At 45.9% G+C, this 15,874-nt stretch overlaps 1 protein-coding gene across 4 annotated transcripts in view; it reads right to left on the bottom strand.

Annotated features, from left to right (window-relative positions):
* LOC135394233 (ras-related and estrogen-regulated growth inhibitor-like protein) overlaps window positions 1-12,246 on the bottom strand; it is a 333,384-nt gene extending 321,138 nt beyond the window's left edge. For all 4 annotated transcript variants that reach the window (XM_064624871.1, XM_064624870.1, XM_064624872.1 and 1 more), the window contains exon 1: window positions 11,972-12,246. The gene's annotated coding sequence lies outside the window, so the exon portion shown is untranslated. The remainder of the gene's footprint in view (window positions 1-11,971) is intronic.
* Window positions 12,247-15,874: the final 3,628 nt, after the last annotated feature.

Below are 15,874 nucleotides of genomic sequence, written 5' to 3' on the forward strand. Positions count from 1 at the left end.
ACGAGGCTGCTGCCTCTTTCTAGAAGCCCCAAACAACCAAAGGCGTGTCATATACTGTCGACAGTAAGGGTTCCGGCAGCTCATCACGAAGAATGGCATCAATGCAGTGCTGGAGGAAAGGGTGCAGCTGGTCGCGTACAAAGAACACGCCCCAGGCCAACTGACGAACGAAAAGGCAGGACAATCCCAACCCACCTAGTTTGACGGGCCGGAACAGATTTCCACGTCTCATTGGTTCATACGACGAACCCCATATAAAGGTGCAAATGATCCGCTGGACTCGATTAATGTGTGTTCTTGTGAACGGGAGTACTTGCAGGTAATAACTTATGCGAGAAGCAAAAAACGTATTTGCCACATATGCACGACCGAAAATGAAAAATCCAAAGGTTTCCAGGTTGCCACCAGGTAACGCAGGTGACTCAAGAAAGAAGTCCAAAAAGACCGTGAGTGTCTTGAACAGTTGAGGTCAATTATCAAGTATTTGGGAGCTGGCGTAGACCATGACAAGCTTGCCATAAAGCTCGGCGTGGAATCCCACCGCCCTAGCCAGGATCCACTGCACTTAGGCCAGCTAATGCGACGCCACTGGCATCACAAAACCTTCGCACATGACATATCGCACGATGGATGTTGCCAACCGTTCCGCAGAACAACGTTACATCATAAGCAAGAACTTCGAATGCGTGCCTTCGAGAACCGCGAACATACGGGTCTGCCAGAACCGATCGGCACAGCGGCTCAATGTAAAGCGCAAAGAGGGGAAGGGAGAGCGGGCACCCCTGTCGCACTGAAGACCTCACGGGCATAGGGTTCGAAAGGCTTCCATTGACTTGGAACTGCGTGGTGACACCCCGATAGCACAATCACACCCACTTGAGCAGTACACATCCCACGTTCACGCGACGAAGTAGCCAAAAAAGGAAGTCGTGGCCAAATCGGTCAAACGGCTTTTCGAGATCCAGCACAACTAATGCCGCTGATAGCCCAAGGAAGTTGCAACACTCGACCACTGATCGCTCCACATGCGCGTTTGTGAATATTGTACGGCCCTTCATTCCGTAAGTAACAACATACGGCATAGTAACAACATAGGGCATGAGCTCCTGGAAGAGGGCAGTGAGTGCATTCGCAAGTATTTTGTAATCCATGTTTGCCAATGTTATGGGGCGGTAGTTGCTTAGTAGCATACGAGGTTCAGCATCAAGTTTCTTGGGAATAAGAACCGTACGCGTACGTGTAAATGACTGTGGTAGCATGCTACAAGAGAAGGCAGTATTAAATACGGCAGACAATATTGGCGCCACCGAGTCTTTAAAACATCTGTAAAACTCAGGCGTCAACCCATCAGGACCGGGGGCCTTCCCTGCCTGTAGAGTGGAAATGGCTGCGACTACTTCGTCAACTGTGGTGGGGCCGCTCATCGCATCCGCTACATCCTGTGGGACTTGCGGCAATAAGGCAAGCAGTGAGCGTGCTAGTGGTACGTTCTGCAACGGCACCTGCTGACCAAATATCCCGGAAAAATAATCGAAGAACGCAGCTAAGATATCTGCTGATGAGGACACAGTTTCGCTGCAAACTCGGACAGAGGAAATGTGATTCTCCACTGCATGGCGGGTTTCTGCAGCAACATAGTACTTGGTAGGACGCTCATTGTCATGTAACGTACGAGCGCGGGCTCGCACGGCAGCACAGCTATACTTCACATGCATCAAATCATTGATGTCTCGCTTCACCTGAGTTATATCGTCAGAATAGGCACCTGGATCATGTGCTTCCAGCTGTAAGAGTTGATAAAGGTCCGCCTCCAAAGCACGCAAGTGCTGTCGAGCTTGTGGGCTAACTAGCTGAGCTAAGCCAATCAGTGACTTCCTTCTTTCATCATTAATTTCTCAGGCACTTGAGGCTTTGTATGTATTTGTCCTTTCTATGTTCTAGCTATAGAACATCAATTGCCATCATGTTCAACATATGCCGCTTGCGTCGATCCCGTCATATGAATATGTGTATGAGTGAGGGAACATGTATAAGTGAAAGGAGGATGAGTGAGAGAGTGGTTTGTTTGTCCCTTCATATGACGCACCCTTGGAAGTCGCTGGGGAGGTGTGTTAGCTCCTCCTGAAGAGGTAGCCCGTGCTATTGCTTCTTTAAAATCTGGAAAATCGCCCGGCCCAGATGGCCTTACTGCCGAATTTTACAAAACCTTCCGTACCGCTCTCGCGCCGTTACTATCAGAAGTTTTTAATGCGGCTTTCGAATGCGGATGCCAGTTTCTTTTCGTGCGTCACACACTGTGCTCATCACCAAGAAGACTGACCCGACGGAGAGGCGTAAGGTTGGAAATTACCGCCCTATCACTCTGACGAATGTTGATTAGAAGATCATCGCAAAGGTCCTTCCGGAGCGCTTGCAGTGTGTCATTACAGACATCGTGGGTGTCCATCAAGCGTACGGCATCAAAGGTCGCACAATATTCACCAATGTTCACACGACGCGCTCGACTGTAGAATGTTGCTCGCTGTTAAGGATGTGTGTGGGAATGTTGAGTATAGATATCAAGAAAGTCACAGTTTTCTATTTCGTGTGCTGACTCATGTAGGAATCGGTTCAACTGTGCTCAAGTGGATCCAAATGTGTTATAAGGATGTTGATACCCGCCTTTTTGTCAACGGAGTTGCTTCAGATCCATTGCGAATTCGATGATCGGTGACACAAGGGTGCCCTATGTCAGCACTCTTGTTTTCCTTGTACCTTGAACCCCTTTGCCGGTTCATCTTAGCAGACAGGGATTTGCGAGGTTTTATTCGTGGGCACTACAGCATTAAAGTTCTAGCCGATGCTGATGACGTTGCCTTTTTCTGTGGCTCTATAGGCGAAGTGTCACGCGTGTTGGCACATGTTCACCAGTTCTGCTTGGCTTCTGGTGCGCGTGTCACCTGGTCGAAAAGCTCTGGTTCTTGGTTGGGAATGCCACAGAGCTTCCCTACCGAGTTGGCGGGTTTGTCCTGGTCTAGGTCCCCTTCTGTCTACCTTGGCGTTCCTCTGGACCTGGTTCGATCGACAACGAGTTTCTGGACGTCGCGTGTCGCTAAGCTGCGGCAGTGCGTCAGAACGTGGAATCCACTCCAACTGTCGGTCTTCGCTCTGGCTTTTGTGTGCAATGCGAGGTTGGCTTCGCGCATTGGAATTTCCAGCAAGTGTTGCCTTGTGGGGGTGAATCGCCCAGCCCATCATGATCCAATGTATGTGTGTGTGTGTGCCTTGTGGGATGATACCTATCAACAAGATTCACAGAGTTTTTGCTACTTTCGTTTGGAACTCGCAGTACGAAAGGACACGGCGTGAGAATCTCTTTCGTGGTCTCTCCAATGGGGGTCTTCACTTGGTGCACCTTTTTGTCCGTCAACTTGTGTGGCGAGTCTGTCTTCTCCTCGATGAGACTCATCCGTTCCTGGGACACTGTATTTCTACTTTTTTAAAGGATGAGCTACCTCGGATAGTTGTATCCACCAGTGTACGACACACCACTCTACTTATGGGGGTTCTACAAGGAAGTTGCTGACACTATATACTTCCTCGCCAGGCGGTTTTCGTACGAGTTCATCTTTCAGGCCTCGCGTCGGTCCCTGTATTGGGCTGTTGTTGACTCTCTTTCCCCCCCTCCTTTCTACCGGCAGCTTTTCGGCTCGCATCCCGGGGAGGATGTGCGAGTGCGAGTGAGGAAGATGCCTGTAGAAGCTAAGTTGAAAGACTTTTTCTTCCACCTACGCACAGGCACTCTACCTGTGCGCGCTTGGCTGCGAGAACGAGGTTTCTTCGTGGCTTTCAATAACTACAACTGTAGGCTCTGCCCAGAGGAGGAGACCATCAAGCATGCTTTCCTGTCATGCAGGGATGCTTTCTTCTTCTGGGACGTGTTCCAGCGTGCCTTCAAGAAGAACATCTACCTCAGTGCGCGGGCTATTCGGTACCGCCCGGTCCGTCCAGGCGGCGAGCTCCCGTGGGACGTACTTATTTTGTTAGGTTTGTACTCGTTGTGGATATCTCGTCGTATTAGAGACCGCAAGGATTCTCCAGTCGGCTCCTGGCCTTTCTCCAGGAGGTACGTGACGTCACTGTGTAGGTTTCTAGTCTCCCGAACAGGTAGTGCAGAGGACCCTATCTGGCTCAAAGTATTTGAGCGTGTTCTGTCAAGCCCCACGGAGTATTAATGGACTGATCCCGGTCCTCAAATCACACCCACACTAATGTACATACTTCATCTCAAGCATGTATTCTTGTGTCACCCCTCTCAATCACATACCTCATCTTGCATTGTAAATGACATCTACGTCTTGAACTGTAACAGTGTGAAATAACACGTTCTTGAAAGAAGTGTTAGCTTAGCTCAATTGGTAAGAACCCTGGACCGGTAATCCAAAAGATGTGGGTTCGAGTCCTGCAGCTGGCTAACCTTTTCAGTGACTTCCTTCTTTCATCATTAATTTCTTGGGCACTTGAGCCTTTGTATGTATTTGTCCTTTCTATGTGTTCCAGCCTCAGAACATCAATTGCCATCATATCGCTCGTATTTTTCGTGTCAAGATGGTTCCATCGACACATTTTTAAGAAATATTAAGGGTGCCCCAAAGGACGTTAAAGAAACTGTCTATGAGTCGTACATTCGTCCGGTTTTAGAATATTGTAGTGTGATTCGGGACCCAATGGAAAATGGTCTCAAGAACAAACTTGAGAAGATCTAAAAACGAGCCGTTAGGTGGGTAACAGGCAACTACTCGCCTTATGTTAGGTCCTGTAGCTTACAGTCCGTGCTGGGTTGGACCATGTTAGAAACTCGTCGTAGGATAGCAAATCTCAGATTCTTTTTTGATATTTATCATGGTACCATCGCTATTTCGCGTGACCTTTATTTGATGTCCCCAAACTTCATTTCCGATCGACTAGATCACAAATGTAAAATTGAACCATGTCGTTTTCGCACATCTATGTTTCAAAATTCATTTTTTGTTCGCTCAATACTACATTGGAGCGTCCTTCCACGTGACCTTGTCCTCTCAAACTCGGGTACTCTGTTTTCACAAAAACTGTTTTTTTTTTTCTTTTCGGAGCAAGGGCACACACTTTGGTTAGATGTTTTACTTATCAAATCCGTGTCACTGATGTGATATCACGCTATACATGCTTTTGGCTCAATGCGTCTGTTGGCTCAATGCGTACTACGTGTTATTGTATTTTGTTAGTACGGCATGTCGTGTACTGCACTCCTCCCTACGTAATTCCACTGATGTGGAGCAGTAGGGTATGACTGATAAATAAATAAATTTTCGTTCGCGAAACAGACAGCTCGGTTCTCTTTCGTCTTAGTTCAGCCTCTTGTGTATTTCTTGGCTGTTGACACATCTGGAAGCTCAACTTTCGCTGTCGTGTCGGAAGGGACGGAACTATAATGGCACAGAATTATTTCGTCAACGGTGAAAATACTGTTGCACCTGTTATACTGTTGCACCAGGAAGATTAGCTTTTTTTAGTACAAAAATGTTATAGGCATTGTCAACACAAAGCAATAAACGTCACACGGATTCGTCGACAGCCACTGTTTCCTTTCTAGCTTCGTTCCCTGCACCTCCTGACACGTGTTGCTATTGCGCCACTGGTAGAAGGCCTTGGGAAGCACTTTAAATACACGCAAGAGAAGAGCAACTGCTAAGCACACGTTTCAGGTTCCACGTTACAAGGTCGAGGCGATACAGTAGGACACACCGGCAAAGAAATGATATTTGGCGAGGATGTTTTCAGCAGTCACTATTTACTGTTAAGTTCGGTTTCCGAAGCTTCACTGGCAAGGAAAACGAGGTACTATAGGTGATGAAACGTGGGTTAAAAAATAGCTTTTGAGTTTTCCGCATGTTTCTGACGGCAGAAACCTAAGAATAACCGGGAGGTAAAAACAAACAAACGTCGAAAGCGCCGAAAGACAATTCATATATTCTCGCTGGTTGCCAGAGCGCTGAAAGAAACTGTGTAGCGCAGGTTCTTCAAACCTGCGTCACACTTTCCGCTTTATTTCGCCCAAATCGCCCGCGCGAATCTATTTAATTAATTATTGTAGTTTCGGGTCATCATTACATAATTAGCTAATTGTTTAATTAAATATATTTTCTTCATGAATTCAGTAAACTAATAATATTAATAATCTGCTCATTTGGGCTCATGAACAGCACGTGTCCGAGAAATGAATTCGACATGGTTACAGTTGGGCTAATTGAAGCATGAAGTGCTTCCAGTATAGCCTTGTCGCACCGCGTCAACTGCTATGGAAAACATTGGGATAACTGCACAGAAACGAAGTTTGTCCATTTGTTGCGCAGGAAAACACTATATTGGATGTAACGTGTGAGATTACACTGGTTTAGATTACATAGAAAAAAGAAAACATGAAGATTACACTGCCAACGCGGTTAAGGCTGGCTGCTCCAATGCGGCATGTGGTGAGCTGTATCGGGGCAACACGTCTTTGTGGACAGCAAGAAAGCAACCGTATCACACATAGCGCAGGAGTGAGCTGCTTTCCTTCATGTCATACTACACTGTTAAAACAGAACTTCACCACATAGCACGCTCCTAGCCAACCATCATACCGAATGATATCATTCTGTGTCATAATTTGTTGAAAACAGGAGGGAGGCGCCTATCTGGGACAAGATAATCTGTCCCAGATAGGCGCCTCCTCCCATTTTCAACAAATCAATGCACAGAATGATATCGTTCGGAATGGTGGTTGGCTAGGAGCGTGCTATGTGGTGAAGTTCTGTTTTAACAGTGTAGTGACTTTAACGTAGGATCATTATTCACATTTCGCGCTCAATCATGTCATCGTTCCATAACTGATTCTGGCCAGTGTGCCCTGGGGTAGTAAGCCAGAAATTAAGTGGCAATGTTCCTCACCTATTGTCACTACGTGTATCTGTTGTTGGAAGAAACTACAGCCGTTCGAATTTCTGCTGTGTCCATATTCCATCCTATTTTGCATCTGGTATCAGGATATTTAATGTGCGTTTTGTATCTTGCCGTATTCAGATATATCCTGACAATGAGGGCTTCCAAATGTTGTACCTATTACTACCAACCCAATTAAACCACAACACAATGGAATGTTATCCAGGAACTCCACTTTCTCGGAGGACAAAAATGTTTTATTTATGCGGCACAACGCATAATCTGTTGATAAAGCGCAGCTCTGTCACCATCATGAAAGGAGGACACTATTCCAACTGTGTGAAACTTTGTAAAAGCTCACCTCAGAAACGGGCATGCTTTTCCTAACGTGTTATTCCATAATCAATTAGGTTGACATTAATCCAGCCTGAAGTCCCAGTACGGTAAATGCCGAAACCCTGTGCGCGGTAAGCGCCGACGAAACGAGGGTTCTCGTTCAAGAATTTGGAGTCCATAAGTATGAATTCCCACGAGTTATTTGGTCTGAGGTGCAGTTTGAAAGTACAAAGCATAAGGTAAGAAAATAAGTCAGCGCACGTCATTATTTGTTTTTGAATCATAAAATAAAGTTATTGTTGTTTGTTTTCGAAGAGGTGAGATCCTCGAACCATCATTGCAGAGTACACCGATAAACAAAAAAAAAAAAAAAAAGAAAAAATTTTTCGATATTACACAGCATTGCAAGTTACACAGTTTGAAAGCATCTTGGTTTCTCAAGACATGCATGGAAGAAACCGACAGAACGAAGATACGTATAAAGCACAAATACCTACCATCTCTTTTGTTTTCTTTCCAAAGGCGCGGTCAGTGTTGCTCTCGTTACACGTTACAAGTATACTCCACAAACCACGTAATAAACGTCTACCCGATTTTTATCCGAAACCGAGTAAAAGAAAACAGAAACGTTTTCGCAAGAGCGCCGGAATGTCGACACTCCTTCCCGTCAGATAAAACGGAAAGGAAAAAGCACGGTCGCGGACAGGCACTTGCCCGCAACGCGAAAAATTGCTGTCTAGCAATTTGATCGTTTGTCTCACAATAAAACAGTCGCTTAACTTTCTTTTTTTTTTTAATTCGGTGTTAGCGCACCGAAGCAACTGTGGCTATGAGCGGCGTACAGAAGTGGACAGATGGAGAGAGAACAACAGAATCGAGCGGGGCACAGGGGGAGGCTACTATGTGTTCTGGGCCGACTTCAGAGGGAATTGTGCCGACATTCGTCTGAAAAGTCTGCGGGAAAACCCATGGAGAACCTCAGACAGCGCAGCTGGTGGTAGGATATGAACCCACGACGTCCCAGTCTGTCTTCTCCAGCACCACCTCTTTTTGTGCGAAACCGTTATTTGTCTTATAGGAAACACACTCACAAATCTGTCCCGCACATCAGTATGCAATACTCTGCCCTTCATGAATGGTGGCGAATGATGGCATTTCAACACAGTAAAACAACGACCTCTATGCGCTACATATGTATGAATCACTTTCTCTTCCATCTCAACGACGGATAACATGACCCCTCCTGGCGCATTGCTGTGCTCCGCACATACCAAGCACTCGGTGGGATAAACATCGTTCACATGATATTGTTTGCAGCTGGACAAACAGTTGCTGGCATTTTAATTTCGCGGAACATTGACGACACATAATAGTCTTGGTACGGTTAGATGTCCGCGACGGCGGAGCAGAATTAGTTTTCCATGTGATTTCTTCAGTTGTGCGTGATCGCATTAAGCAGACCGTGCACATTCCACTCCCCAAAAGGTGTAGCATATACAGTTACTTTTCATCCTCGAACAGTAGTAGCGGACCACTACAACTGTACACTGTACACTGCTGTACGTTGTCTGTATGCTATTGTGCATAGACGTTCACAAGTTCATGCATTTTAATATGATGTTGGTCAGCTAGAAATCTACTCGCCTATAATGCTTCCATCACACTTTAAATATCTCGTTATCGTGCTGAGAAAATTCAATGCAATGCATCTCTAAGAACATCAACCTCAACTGATTAAAACACGCGTTAATTTGTATAAACAGTAAACATTGCCGTTGTGCCGAAAATTAACTTGTATGCATGGCGTTTCACATGGCACGGGTTCAACAGTGTTTGACCTTCACCACGTACTACACGACTCATTCGCAATGCATCTCTAAGAACATCAAACTCATCTGATTAAAACACGCGTTAAATTGTATAAGCAATAAACATTGCCGTTGTGCCCAAAATTAACTTGTATGCATGGCGTTTCACATGACATGGGTTCAACAGTGTTTGACCTTCACCACGTACTACACGACTCATTCGCATTCAACATCCTTCCTCTACCGCCACATGAGTGCGATAATAATAATTTTTTTCATCACAAGATTGAAGGGAAAGATATCAAACCGTCATCCTGATCACGGTCTATTCCAGCCGTCATCCTGACATCCACAGCAAGGAACAGTTTATGCAGGCAAACTTCACAACTAACGGCCGAAAACAAGGCGCTGCGACGCCTTACCCGTGGCTATTTCCAACGCTGGCGTCATGCACGTGCACGGCTGTCCCTGTCGAGTCTCTTCAGGGCTTAAGGGGAATTGTGTTGATCCACTCTCTGTCGACCGAGAGAAGACGCCGTCTGTCTCAATCGTGTTGCGATAATATTTTTTAGTCTCAATCCAGAAACTCCATAGATCGAAGGATTTTGTCAAGAGCTTAGCTGTTCATGTGTTCCAGCAAAATCTACTAGCGTAAAATTTGGCTCAGCAATAATGGTAATGCTCCATCAAGGGGCACTTGAGATATATCCCATAAGTAAATATTCATGATGCGTAAGCCACATAATAAATAAACACAAAGTACAACAACAACAACATATATATTGTGATGATGAAGTGGGGAGGTTTTCCACTCTATGAGTGGAACGCTACCCCATAGCTAGGGGTCTAATATGAGTGGTGACAATGATCAGTGATGACGATGAGAGATGACGGGAATGATCGAAGTGGCGATGACGATGCTTGACGTGATCGTGGTGGTGGGAGTGTCCGAGGGCGCTGCTGGGGTCATAGTGAGTCCTTTAGGCCTGTCGCCTCAAAGAAGTCAACCACGTGACGTAAGGCCGTCCTGGAGTCGGCCGCGGTGTCCCAAGGACCGAGGATGGTCGACAAGTTGAAGGGGCGGCAGCCAAGGGTGGCAAGCTGCGACTGCAGTGCACGCCTCTCGTTGAGATAGGTCCGGCAGCTGAGGAGTATGTGCTCAACGTTGGCAAGTACGCCACACTCGTTGCACATAGGGCTATCCTCACAGCCTAGCTGGTATCGATAGGACGGAGTGAAGGCCACATTCAGACGTAGCCTGTGGATGAGTGACTTCAGAGGACGAGGAAGCTTTGCAGGCAGTCGGTATGACAGCGTTGGGTCTACATTCCCCAAAGAGGACATAGTTGGAATGTCGTGTTGCCACTGTAGGGTAGACCAGGAATCGGACAAATGCCTGAGGAGGGATCTTCTGTCTCCTCTCGAGAGTATAATGGGCATAGAAGGTCGTTGTTGGTGTGCAGCGGCAGCGGCAGCGTCGGCCTCGTGGTTCCCAGTTATTCCGCAATGCCCTGGAACCCACTGAAAGGCAACGTAGTGGGAGCGATCTTGTAGGGACTTCAGGGCGCACAGGATGTCTATCACCACTGAGGCAAGGGAACCGCGGATGCCCATGTTCTTAATGCACAGGAGAGCTGCTTTGGAGTCTGTGTAAATTACCCAGTGCCGCGGTTCACAGTCTTCCGCATATGTCAAAAATAACAAGATAGCATAAAGTTCAGCGGATGTCGATGAGGTACGGTGAGATAGACGACACCCACGTGTAACAGACTGTGATGGAATGGCAAAGGCTGAAGATGAAGTGTCCCTGGTCGACGATCCACAACACAAAGTACATTTGCATCGCATCTGTGCAAAACTTCGGTAAGACTTCCGTTATACCATATCAAAGCGTAGTTACAAGTATTCAGACTAAATAGAGCTGTGGCAAAGTTGCTTTTCAAGGTAACACTTCATATCAATCTTCGTAATACGTATTTTACAAACATGCCGAATGTGGTGCTTCGGTAGTTACTTGGTTACTTTCTGCCCACGCCCCTGTTGACTTACTCAGTAGCGAGTTTCAGTAAAGCTGATCAATAGTTAAAAATCTTCTTGGAGCCAAAAAGTGCATATTTGAATCATCCTATGACATAAAAATACAAATACAAGTACAAAAATACGAATAATATTGTCTCTGGCACCGATATGCCCCTGTAAAGCGTGCTTTGCGTGCGTAGCACCGGCTCCTTGCGAAAAAGCCTACTTAACACGACGTAACATGTTTATTTATTTTCTTTATTTTTTTCGTTCATTCATGTCAGTGACAGTCACAACGGGGCTCTGTTCTCGCGGGGACTATCCTCTTCTCACATTGCATGCTTTTCTTGCGCATTTCTTTTTATCATAACTTCCCAGTGACGAAACCATTACAGCAGTGGAAGGTATGATATGAAAGCTTGATAGGTAGTTTAATTTCGTAGGAGATGTTGTAAATGCTAGTAGCTCTTGACGATGTTTTGTGCCGACCCCGCACTTCCCCACTACCTTCACTGCTTTCGTCACAAAGTTTGAACACTCTAAACGTGCTCCTTTACACTTTAAACTCCTGTTAGTTGCTTAAAACAATTTTTGTGAGAAAGGTGCCGCAGCGTTGCGAAAGGCAGTCCTTCACTTAACTTGTCAAATATACTTATTTAAATAACCGAACGTTTTAGCGCACTTCAATCCTCAACGATCTGCATCTAGACAACAAATAAAGTATTTAAGACTATTAAAGTTACCGGAAAGCTTATTGATCCATGTCACCAGAATGCGAAAATACCCAGACAAGCAACGAGCAAAGCCCACTTATTCACAACAGCACTAAATTCTTTGAGTCCTCCGCGATATTTAAAAGTTGTACTCACTTGATGAATCCTCTCCATTAAGTATCGCTGTTGCAAGGTGTAGCGTTGCTCCTTTTCGCCTTCTTTCTTCTTTATTTTCTTTCCTCTTCCTCGTTTTCTCACCGGCGCATCGAAACGTCAAACGTCACAGCACGGGGAAGTATGACCTCGAAACTGATCGCCCTCGCAGTCAATCCATGTGCTCCAACGGCGCTTGTTTTGACGGGCCAGCAGCCCCGTCGCGTCTCGCACTGTTGCATCTTCGCGAGCCCCACTTCGTTTATATTGCTCGCGTGGGCGACACTCTGATCGGCCCAGGGGCATGCCGGGAAGTTGCCACGTGACCGTGAGAGCCGCGAGAGTTCCGGGAGAGTGAAAAGGCGACCAGAGAGAAGGCGTGAGAGGGGTGTTGTAGCGCACGTTGGAAATTCGTCTGAATTGGTGACAGCTAAGTGGATGGAGCAATGTAATATGTCGCACTTTGAAGTGTTTAAGTTTAAAGATATAGTGGTAAGGATAAGATGAAGCTGGAAGTAGGTCTATCTACGTGTTACCACCATGGGTTCCGTGATGACATTGTGGGTGGTTCCCGAAGAGCATGATGCAATGGAAAGGAAGGCAAAGTGATCGAGACCTCGCTGGGCACGTAGGATATTGTTATGCATGGCTATGACTTCCATTACTGCAGCGCTTCTTACAGCGAACGACGCGTGAGCTGTGTGTCATTATTAGTAGCTTAGCGCGGGTGTTGCTGTTGAGTTTGAGTTTCAGTTTGAATGGTAAAAAAAAGGGGAGAAACTGAATTCGTCAACCGACGAATTCTGTTGTACTCCCATAATGAGCCCCTAAATGAATGAGCCCCCCAGAAACGAAGAGAAAATAACAAGAAAAATGAAAAGGTAAAAAAAAAAAAAAAACATCACCCCTCCCTCTCCCCGAACTGCATATGCACGTGGATATCTACACACAACCTACACATGCCTAGCACGCCGTCCTAAAATACACGAACGGACGCGAACCCAATGCTGGTGTACCCGCGTTTACCCGCAGATGCCCGCACAGTTTTGCTATTTGCGGGTACAAATTCAGTGTCGCCGCATGTTGCGGGTAGAATGCGGGTGTAGCCGCAATGCGTCTGTAGGTAGTGCGGGTGAACCCGCGTTACTCGCATCCACTAAACTAACCTTTTGTCACCCTAACTTACTGAATTAATTTTGGCATGTTCTGCACTTTTCACAAAGAAAAATATCTGAAAAAGTAAACTTTTTCACATATCCCATGCTCATGTAGCCTTTCACTGGAGCACCTGTGGTTCTGAATTAACTGACAAATTCGACATCGAACATTAAGCGAAACGGCACTTACTCGTGAAAATTCCTATCGCTCCTTTCAACGCAACTCTGTCCGGCAACACACGAGCCGATAACCTCACAATATGGCGATCAAACTGTTCTAGCTGTTCCCATATGCCAATCGTTCTCACACGGATACCGTAAAAATAGAACTTCACCGCATGACACACTCAGAAAGAACCTTAATCCACAATCATGTTGTTCTCTTGTCCGATTTGTTTTACAGTTTTGCTATTCGCCAGTAGAAATTGCGAGGCAGAAATGGTAGGTTAAAACGATAACGAAGATGGGCTCACTAATTCTGTGACTCATCTAATCAGTCAACAACACAAAATTGAGAGGCGCTGCAGGTTCTGGATAAAATGTGTGTGTAACCGCACTGCGTCCGCGGGTAGCTCGGGTATACTTGCATCACATATGCCGCGGGTTGTGGGTGCGGGTACGAATAACGCCGTTGTTCTTGCTTAGGAGCAATCCCGAAATTCGCGGTCTCCCCCCCCCCCCCCCCCCCGCCGGCGCACTCCGCCACTATGCGGGAGGCTGCCTTACAGGATGTGAATTCAATGGGAGACAGAGTTTATGCCAATTAACAGCAAAACAGAATACAATTTTTAAGATGTCATCGTATCGTCTAATAGAGAAGAACATAATGTAAAGAACCCCTGGAGACATGAAAGGCGCTAGCAGAATATAAACCTAGTGCGCCCTGGCCAAATTAATTTTAATGCATTGCGCCTTTAGGGATTCTGTCGATTTTTTGCACAGCGCCCATGTTTAGACTTCGATTTTTCGACAAAGACATTCATATCCTGGAAATGTCATTGCCTATTTTCGTTCAGTACGTCCTCCAGGCCACATACCAACCACGGCACGATGTGTGAGTGTTAATCCTGATGCACCCAGGGCCTTCAAAGTTGCAACTCAGACAGGGTTCCCCTCCTAAACGCTCGACGGACTAAGTCCCAGCATTATCGTAATACGCATGCGCTGAGACTGTACGGTCGGTCTGAAGCAGTTCGAAAGGCAAACGGTCATTTTTTCCAGAATTCGAAAGGGCTGACAGAATAGACAACTTTATGTTGAGTGAGTAATATAAAAATGATACCGTTTTGTATTTTATACCTCTTTTATATACACACTAACAACTACAACTTGATAAAATTGTCCCTTTCGAGTGCCGTTTTGGAAGCGATTTTGTCAAACGCGACCTCTCAGGGTGCAACTGGGCAACAAGGTACGGGGTTCAAACCCCGTGATCTTACTTTCACACATACATATTACTAAATTAGCATAGGACATCTTTAATATTATTTTTATATCAAATGATATTAAGCCCTGAAGTTGACGAAATCGGCTACTTGGCCATTTCGAGTGCCGTTTTGGAAGCGATTTTGTCAAACGCGACCTCTCAGGGTGCAACAGGGGAAGATACGGGGTTCCAACCCCGTGATCTTACTTTCACGTATACCTTTTACGAAATCTGCTTAGGACATCTTTAATATCATTTTTATACCATGATATTAAGCCCCGAAGTTGACGAAATTCGCCATTTCGCCAATCGCCACCGGCGATATTCTACGCTGTTCCAGTTTCTACTCCCCTATAGGTACAGGCTATACTCAATCCCATGCCAGTCTTCATACCATGGATCCATACAACTGGTTATACAATAAACATTGGAGTTCTAGTTGAAGGCTATAGGCTGGGATGGAAGGAACGGGTCGCACCATCAAACCGCGTTATTGTTGTTTCGTTTCAAGCTGATCTATACTCGCTGATTGCTATGCAATTTATTTTTGGAGCACCTTACATTTTCCACGTATAACTATACTACGGAATACAACAGACATCTGTCGACGTCTGTACGCCGCTCATAGCCGCAGTTACTTCGCGGCACTAACACAATAAAAAAAAAATACATCAAGATCCGTACGGTGCATCCGATGCACCCTACATTCGTAGTTGTAAGGGACGAATGTCGCCTCGGTAGAAATGCTTTCACCCGCTGGGTGACGTCACGGAAATGTTTCCTTTCCAGGCGAGGGGCGGCAGTCGTGCATTGTCATTCAGAGATGCGATAACACACCACCGAACGCTTTTCAAAATGAACACCCAGAAAAACGCTCATTTTCGTGTTATTTTGGTTTCGTCACTGATTTTCCTACCTGCGGAAGGCAAAATCTATTGACATGGGACTTAGAAACTGCAACATCTGTTGTAATTGTCTGTTCTTGTGTTGTTGTAAATTGCCGTGTGACCTATCCACCTGCGACTATACCTACAAGTATGGGTAAACAGTATTGTAAATACACTAAAATAAAATTCACTCAGTGTTCTCCACTTCTTCACCGCCTCGTGTGTCGGTGACTTGCTGTATTCCTACTCACTGCTGGGATGGGTTTGGGAATATACGCGCCTTCGATTCGGAATGTATTTAGTTCTGCACCAAAATCTCTGGTCCAACGAAGTCGCGTTTGATCAAACCACTGCCACTCGCAGACATCACCACTCGCATCGCCACAGCACTCGCAGACGCCAAATTATCCATATCTTCCATTTCACTTAGTAATAA

The sequence above is a fragment of the Ornithodoros turicata genome, chromosome 5 (assembly GCF_037126465.1).
Source record: "Ornithodoros turicata isolate Travis chromosome 5, ASM3712646v1, whole genome shotgun sequence".
In the NCBI taxonomy this organism is placed as follows: Eukaryota; Metazoa; Arthropoda; class Arachnida; order Ixodida; family Argasidae; genus Ornithodoros; species Ornithodoros turicata.